The following is an 8,243-nucleotide window of genomic DNA, read 5'->3' as shown; positions in this document are numbered from 1 at the left end:
CGTGGCTCCCCAGCAGCCTCCAAATGAACCCAGTGTCCAAGAACCTGGGTGGCCTGTCCCCTCCTCTCCCCCATCTCCTCCCCTCTCCACCTGCCCACTCCCCTCCAGGCCCTCCCGCTACCCCTGGGCCTTGGAACGAGCTGTCTCCCCCAACTGATCACTTGTCACCTAGGTAACCCCACATCATTCACTTTGGGGGAAGCCCACCCCCACAACCTCCCGGCCCCCAGCCAAGGTCAGTTCCATTGTTATAAACTCTACTGGAAAGATGCTCCCCCCACCCCCGCCGCCGCCTCCTTCTCTCAGTTTGCCATTTGGCTCTTATTAGAGCAGCAAGGACCCCCACCCCAGCGCTGCTGACACCGGGTCACTCTCTGGGGGGCTACCCGAGCCCAGTGGGGGGCTGAGCAGCATCTCTGGCCCCACCCCCTCCATGCCAGGAGCCCTGTCCCAGTGTGACAACCACAGAGGTCCCCAGATGTTGCCAAGCGTCCCCAGGCAGAATCGCCTGGGCTGGGGGCGACCGCACTGGAGCCGCAATCGGATACACGCGGGCCTGGGCCTCGGGGAGCTGTCTGCAGGCCTGCCGTCCGCCCTCCCTGCGGCTGGGGCGGGCCCATGCTACATGCACAGGGCTCGGCGGGTCAGGCCGTTTCCAGGAGCCGAGCTGCCCTGGGCCGGAATTGCCGAACTCAGGGGTCCCGGCTGCGGGCCGAATTGTGCCCCCCCAGATGCTCCGGTGTGGCTGCATTCGGAGGTGATTAGGAAAAGCGAGGTCACAGGGTGGGGCCCTGATCGGATAGCACTGGCAGCCTTGGGCGGGGGGGCCAGGGCTGCCCAGGTGCGCACGGAGGCGGAGAGACGGTGAGCGCACAGCCGAAGGCTGCAGTCTGTGAGCCGGGGACAGAGCTCTCAGACAACCTCCTGGGCCACTGGCGCCTTGATTCGGGACAGTCCAGCCTCAGAATGGTGAGAAATCGGGGCTCCTGGTTTCTAAGTGGCCCAGCCGCGGCGCGTGGTTGCAGGGCAGGCGGGCCTGGGCTGACCCAGCCGCAGCGCGCTCTGCGGCGCGGCCTTGTCCTGAGAAAGCTGATCTTCATACCGAGCAAGGCTTACTGGGCACCTACTGTGTGACAGGCTCTGTGCAGGGAATGAAAAAGCCTAAATCCCTGCCTTGTGGAGCCAGGTCCTGGTGGAGACAATAAACACACGTAGGAAAATGTGAAGATAGAGATGTTCCTATAAAGACAAGTAGAGACCGGGGAGTGAACAGATGTCAGGCTATATTAGGGAGGCCCAACATGGCCTGTGTGAGGACGTGAGGGATGGGCCAGGTGATTTCCAGAGGAAGAGCCTCCCGGGCAGTAGGCACAGCCCATGCAAAGGCCCTGGGGCAGCACTGGGCCTAGTGTGTTGGAGGACCAGCAAAGGGGTCTGTGTGGCTGGAGCAGAAGTGAGTGAGAGGGAGAGAGGCAGGACGGGAGGGGAGGGAGGGCATGAGGCAGGTCAGAGGGGCTTTGGGGACCACGGGGAGAACCTTGGGTCTCACTGAAAGTACATGAGGTGCTCTCGGCGGCACGCCTGCTATCGTTGGAGTGACGCAGACAAGATTAGCATGGCCGCTGCATAAGAAGGTCACGAAAATTCATGAGACGTTCCACATTTCTAAAAATTTAAGCCAAAAATTATAGGTTTCTTTATTTTTCACTAAACAGGCAATTGAAATACATGGTATAATGAAATGGACAGAATAAATATTCAATTTAGTTTTCCATCCGTGAGAAACTCACAGTAAAATCATAGTCATTTTGTGAAAAGAAAAGAAAGTAATAAAACGTATGAGGGGATCCAGGGAGGGACACCACCTCATCTCTGTGTTCAAAACTCTCCCCCTGAGCCTGGTTCCCCTGCCGGAGAAGGAGTTAAACTACAGATGAGGGAAGAAATCATGCTGGGCCCGTGCAGTGGGATTGGAACCATCAGCGGGAACTCCCAGTTCCTAAGATAAGACAGACAGCTGAGGGACAAACGGACGACCGGACGACCGGTAGGTAAGAGATCATAAGATAAGTGGATGATGGCGGGGTAGATGATCCATACCATGTGATGGATAGCGGGTAAGATCAATACGATCGATAGATTGGTAGGTAGGTTACGGATAGGTAGGTGTAAATGTGTGAATGGGAGTGCGCGTGGGTACTGCTTAGCTCTGCTCACTGGAGGGTTCCAGGAACAGCAAATCTCCAATAAATAAACAGAATCTTAAAAAAAAAATTAACGTCTGGTCCCCCTGCTAGGCTGTGAGGCTGGGGTCCTGTGTGGGTCACTGAGTCCCTACCTAGCATCTGGACCAGAGTCAGGCACACAGGGGGCACCTAATAAATGCTTGTTGAGTGACTGAGCTGTGGGGATGGACACATAAATAATAGAATTCATGGGCATCTGGGGGACTCAGTCGGTGAAGCGTCTGCCTTCAGCTCAGGTCATGATCCCGGGGTCTGGGGATTGAGTCCCACATTGGGCTCCCTGCTCAGAACAGGGAGTCTGCTTCTCCCCCCCCCACCTCTCTCTCTCTGTGTCTCTCATGGATAAATAAATAAAAATCCTTAAAAAAAAAAAGTAGACTCTATCCTTGTTCCCCGTGAACGTCAGTGTCCTCATCTGGAATTGGGGGAAAGAACCAGCGTGTCATCCGCTCGTCGCAGAAGTTCCTGGACTCCTCTGGCCAGCCCCCGCTGCATGCTGGGGCGCCCCGGACACAGGAGAGCCTGGATCTGACGCACTGACGGAGGGTAAACCAGGCCGTATCTCAAGGTGGTTTTTTCAGAGTCATACACGATGCTTCAGATAATAATAAAACAGGCAGACGTAATAAAGGATGGTTTGGATGTTGGTGTTTTTTGTCTTCCCAGCAGACTGGTCAGAGAGGCCTCGCCGAGAATGCCAGGCAGGGCATGTCACGTGTCGCGCCCTGGCCAGCCGGACTCGTGGGCTGCCCTCCTTGCGTCCAGGTGTCCTGGGACAGCCGCGTGTGCAAAGTGCTTTTCCGGGTGATGCTTGCATTCATTCGTTCCACCCTGTGTTCGTTCACCCATTCGCCACTGCACCAGCCCTTAGGGGGAGCCAGGCCCCGACCCGGGTGCTGGGGATAGGGCCATGAGCCACACACACCAAAATCCCTGCCTCCTGGAGCTGACATTCCAGTGGTGGAGAGAATCACAAAATCAACTCCTAACACAAGTCATCTGTCAGATGCTGACGAGTCCTGGGGAGCAGAGGGAATGTGGAGCCCTTACTGGTTTGGGGAGGGCAGGGCTGCAGCGGGGGGGAGGCAGGCAAAGTAGGTGATGCGATCAGGATTGGATCCTGTTATTATTTAAAATTTTGAAATTTGAGGGGCACCTGGGGGGCTTAGTCGGTGAAGCGTCTGCCGTCGGCTCAGGTCATGATCTCGGGGTCCTGGGATCGAGTTCCGCATCGGGCTCCCTGCTCAGCGGGGAGCCTGCTTCTCCCTCACCCTCTGCTGCTCCCCAGACTCCCTCTGTCAAATAAATACATAAAATCTTTTAAAAAATAAATACATAAAATTTTGAAATTTTGTTCATCATGGACATTTCTTCATTAATTTCGATGGGTTCAAATATTGCCTGACGCAGGTCAAAACTGCAGAGAGGGCACTCTACGCCCACTACAATGGTTATTGTATTTTTTTTTTTAAAGAGAACAACAGCAAGTGTTGGCAAAGATGGGGAGAAATGGAAACCCGCCTGCGCGGCTGGGGGTGGGGCGGGCCGAGCGCTGGGCGCTGCAGGAAACAGGTTCGTGGTTCGATTACCATGGTGACCCAGCANTCACCAACGAAAGAATTACCATGGTGACCCAGCAATTCTACTGCTGCATGTATATACGAGACAAATGAAATTATTCATCCACAGAAGGACTTATAAACAAATGTGCACAGCAGGGTTCATGGTGGCCCGAAAGTGGAAACACCCTAAGTGCCCATCGACAGATGAACACAGACACACACGGTCCCCCCCACACGGGAGCGAGGCGCCCACACATGCTGCCCCGGGAACAGACCCTGAGCCCACGACGCTCAGGGAGGGAACCAGACACAGAAGGCCCCACGGCGTGTGAGTCCACGTGTGTGACACGTCCAGAGCAGGCTCAGACAGGAAGAGGGCTCGTGGGGGCCCAGGGCTGGGGGGGGGGAATGGGGAGTGACTGCTGGTATGGACGGGGCTTCTTTTTTGGGGTGATGGAATGTTCTGGAACTAGGTAGAGATGATAATTGCACAACATGGTGAATGGATTAAATGTTTCTAATGGTGAATTTTATGTGTATGTTACCACAATTAAGAAAAATAGATTGCACTAAAATAGTGTGTCTCATGCCAATGGAGATTTTCAGTGCCCCCTTAAACTTTATGCCTGAAGAAAGTGCTGCACTCAAAAGTGCACTTACCCTAGTCTCGGCCCTGCCGGAATTAAATAGGGCAGTCACATAGAGGCCTCATTGAGAAGGTGACCTTTAAGCCAAGCCTGGAAGGAAAGGAAAGGATTAGCCAAAATGGCATTTGGGGATGCCTAGCAGAGCAGAGGAAGTAGCCCGTGCAAAGGCCCTGGGGCAGGACTGGGCCTGGTGTGTGGGAGGAACAGCAAGGAGGCCCGATTGACCCGAGCAGAGTGAGTGAGGGAGAGAGAAGAGGAGAGGAGGGTAGGGATAGGATGATGCAGTTCAAGCAGGGCCTTGGGGGCCCCGGGGAAGACATGGGCTTTTATCCCAGGGAGGTGGGAGCCCTGGAGGGTTGTGTGCAGAGGAAAGACAGGACTTGAGTCAAGTTTTTAAAGCCTGTTAGCTCTGCAAGGGGAGGGATTTTCATCATCCCTACTCAGCGTCCTAAACCTCCACTTGGAATCCTACTCGGCACACAGTAGGTGCGGTAGATACTTAGTGAGGGACGGAAGGAGGGACAGCTCCGTTTGGGGCCCGGTGGGGGGAGAGGCGCAGGCTAGGAAACTCGCACTGCCCCAAGTCACCCAGCCAGGCTATGGCAGGCCAGAGGCTCAAACCCAGAGCTGGACAGCTGAGGCCCCAGCTCCAGTGGGCCTACCAGAGGGAGGTCCCCAGCCGAGCTGGCGGTGGCCACCTGTTTCCTCCCCGCCTGTGATTAATGGCCCTGCAGCCCATCCATCATGCACCAGCCAGTGCTGGCTCTGCCCCGGAGGCCGTGGGGCCCAGCGCTCATTTGTAAGCAGGCTGCGAGGCTGGTCTCAGACGGTCGGATCCATGAGACAGATCCCTGCCCCGCCTTGCTCCCGGATAGGCCCTGAGAACCCCAGGCAGGGGAAGCACCAGGATGTGGGCCCAGAGTCGGGTATGGGTGGGAGCTGACGGGTGTACAGTCAGATCCTTGAACGCGCCCATCCCCCCAAATTAATTATCTAGTCAAGACTGTTCCCTCTGGGGCTGCGGCATCCTCCCTGCCTTTCCCTCACTCACGGCTCGCACCTGCAGTGGCCCAGCCCAGCCTACCCTCTCCTGAACCGTAGGGCGGGCACCCTACCCCGTCTGCTGGCCTCCCCCCTTGCCTTCCTCCATTCCGGCAACCAGCAGAGCCTTCTACGTGGCGGACTCTCTATGCCGCTCTAAGCCAGGGCTTCTCAGCTGAGGACGATTTGGCCCCCAGGGACACTCAGCGACGTCTGCACACACCTCTGCTTGTCAAGACTGGGCAGGGAGGTGCTCCTGGCATGGAGCGGGTAGGGGCTGGAGATGCGGCTCCACACCCACGTGCCCAGGATGGCCCCTGGCAGAGAATGATCCAGGCCAGAATGTCAAGAGTGCAGCGGCTGACTGAGAAACACTGCTCTAAAACCTCCCATGGCTCCCTAGTGCCCTCCATGTAAAACGCCAACATCTCCGTCCAGAACGCAGGGTCCTGTTTGCTCAAGCCTCCTGGCCCTCTCTGACCTACCCCACCACGCCCTACCTTCACGCCACACCTGCAGGGACTGGGTCACACAGTGGTTAAAGGCCCAAGTACTTGACTTTACATCCTGGCCCTCCCACATTCTAGCGGTGTGATTCTGGCCAGGTCACTTCACTTCGTGGGGACTTAACTTCCCCATCTTTCAAATGGTCATAATACCAAAGGTTAAAATCCTTAAAGCGAAGCCTGGCACGTGGTAAAAATATATACAGCTTGGCTGGATTGTTTTTATTCACGGTCCGAGATACAATTCTGGGCTTCTCAGCCTGCTGAAAGGCCCAGCCCTGACCCCACTGGACTGGGGGTTCTCTGGTGTCCAGCTCTGTCCTTGCCAGCCAAGCCTGGGGTCTGCTAAAATGGGAGTGTTTGGTCCCCGAATGCCTGAATACTAGATCAGGCCCAGACGCAGGTGGCTTCCCGGGAGAAAGGGTGTCTGGCGTGTGGCTCGTGCTGTCCTACAGGACCTGAACTCGGTTTAATGTTCTCTTGTCAACATCCTGAAATTCCTAAATTCCTAGTAATTTTTCAACAAGAGACCCTGCATTTTCATTTTGTCTTGCCCAAAAATTCTATAGCCCATCTGCATTGGGGACTCTAATATGATTTGTGGGGTCTGTGTGTTCCAGAACCCGATAGGAATACTGAAGAACTTTCCAAAAAGGTGTTGCTTTTTTCTTTTCTTTTTTTTTAAGATTTTATTTATTTATTCGACAGAGATAGAGACAGCCAGCGAGAGAGGGAACACAAGCAGGGGGAGTGGGAGAGGAAGAAGCAGGCTCCCAGCAGAGGAGCCTGATGTGGGGCTCGATCCCATAACGCCGGGATCACGCCCTGAGCCGAAGGCAGACACTTAACCGCTGTGCCACCCAGGCGCCCCTGTTGCTTTTTTCTTATAGCATCGGGACTAGGGGGACCCACATTTTCCCTACTCATCTCTGGCCCCATCCAATATTGTCTTTATTTAACACACTGATATTCTGTTCATCATGAATTTTTTTGGCATGAATTTTTATTTAAAAAAACATTACAGTAGTACTTATCTTGAAGGGTTTTGTTTTGGGGTGTTGGGGGAACAGGAAGAAGCCTTAAAGTTTGTTTATTCATCTCATACTCATCTGGCCTTTCATCTGCCCAGGAAAGGTGTCTGGGGTCCTAACTCTCCGTTCTACAGATTGGGAAAACCCAAGGCCCAAAGAAGTCATCCCCATCCAGGGAGGCGAGCTGCGTTGTTGGTAATGACGGTGATGGTAATTAAGAGACTGCATTTAGCACTTGCTGGGTTAGCTGTGCATTACTTCCCCAGCTTCTTTAGGGCCTGTTGTCCACCTGGCAGCAAGAGAGATCCTATCAAAATCGCAGTTGGGCTGGCCCTCCCTGGTCCGGGGCTCCAGCCTCCCTGCCTCCCTTGGGAGTAAAAGCCCAAGTTTCCCCCACAGCCCCCAAGGCCCTGGATCATCGGTCATGCACAAGCTACAGAATTTGCTTCGCCCAATGGAGAACGAAAGAAACTGTTCAAAAACTGTTAGGAATTTCCAGAACACAACAGCAGGTCACAAACCCATGCACAAGCACTTCTGAGCGCAGGGCCCCTGAGTGATCGCATGCAGCTGCTGGCCCTGCCTCCCAGGCCGGCTGCTCTGCAGTGCCAGGCTCCCTGCTGCCTCAGGGCCTTTGCACTTGCTACTCCTGCCTCTTGGCCTAAGCCACCCCCGCCCCCACCCCTAGCAGGGCTCTCTCTCTCACCTTCAGGTCAAGGAGGCCTCTCTGACCTTCCCCTGTTTAAAATCGCACTTCCCCGGCCCTCCCCGCTGCTTCATTTGCCCCAGAGCGGTTAGGGCCCCGCTGACCTGCTAGGGATTTTGGCTCCTGCATTTGTCTGTCTGTCTCATGTCATTTCCACCGCGGTCCGGACTTTGTATCCCCCCCTCCCCAACTCGCCCCCAGGTCTTGGAGCAGGGCCTGGCACACAGTAGGCGCTCAATCAATGTGTCTTGAAGGGATGGCTCCCCTGAGGTCGGCGGGATTACCGCGGCCTCTCTACAGAAGAGGAAACCGAGGCTCGGAGAGAAAGCAGCCAGGGAGCCAAGGTTACAGAGCATGTCCCTGGCACGCGTCCAGGTCGCGCCATGACAGAGTCGGCGGTTTAGATGGGGGCGGCCGGACCCTTTCTCTGCCAGATGGGGAAACCGAGGCCCGGCGGCGGCCCGGGCCACCCCGCCGGGAGGGGCCGCGGCCCCGGGGCGGTGC

At 55.5% G+C, this 8,243-nt stretch overlaps 1 non-coding gene across 1 annotated transcript; it reads left to right on the top strand.

The window, feature by feature from the left end:
• The first annotated feature begins 1,563 nt into the window (after positions 1-1,563).
• LOC117802095 lies at positions 1,564-1,667 on the top strand. Its single transcript, XR_004625154.1, has one exon. It is a non-coding gene; the product is annotated as a U6 spliceosomal RNA (small nuclear RNA).
• Positions 1,668-8,243: the final 6,576 nt, after the last annotated feature.

The sequence above is a fragment of the Ailuropoda melanoleuca genome, chromosome 4 (assembly GCF_002007445.2).
Source record: "Ailuropoda melanoleuca isolate Jingjing chromosome 4, ASM200744v2, whole genome shotgun sequence".
NCBI lineage: Eukaryota > Metazoa > Chordata > Mammalia > Carnivora > Ursidae > Ailuropoda > Ailuropoda melanoleuca.
The sequence above is the reverse complement of the archived record's forward strand: the minus strand, read 5'-3'. Positions and strand labels throughout refer to the sequence as shown.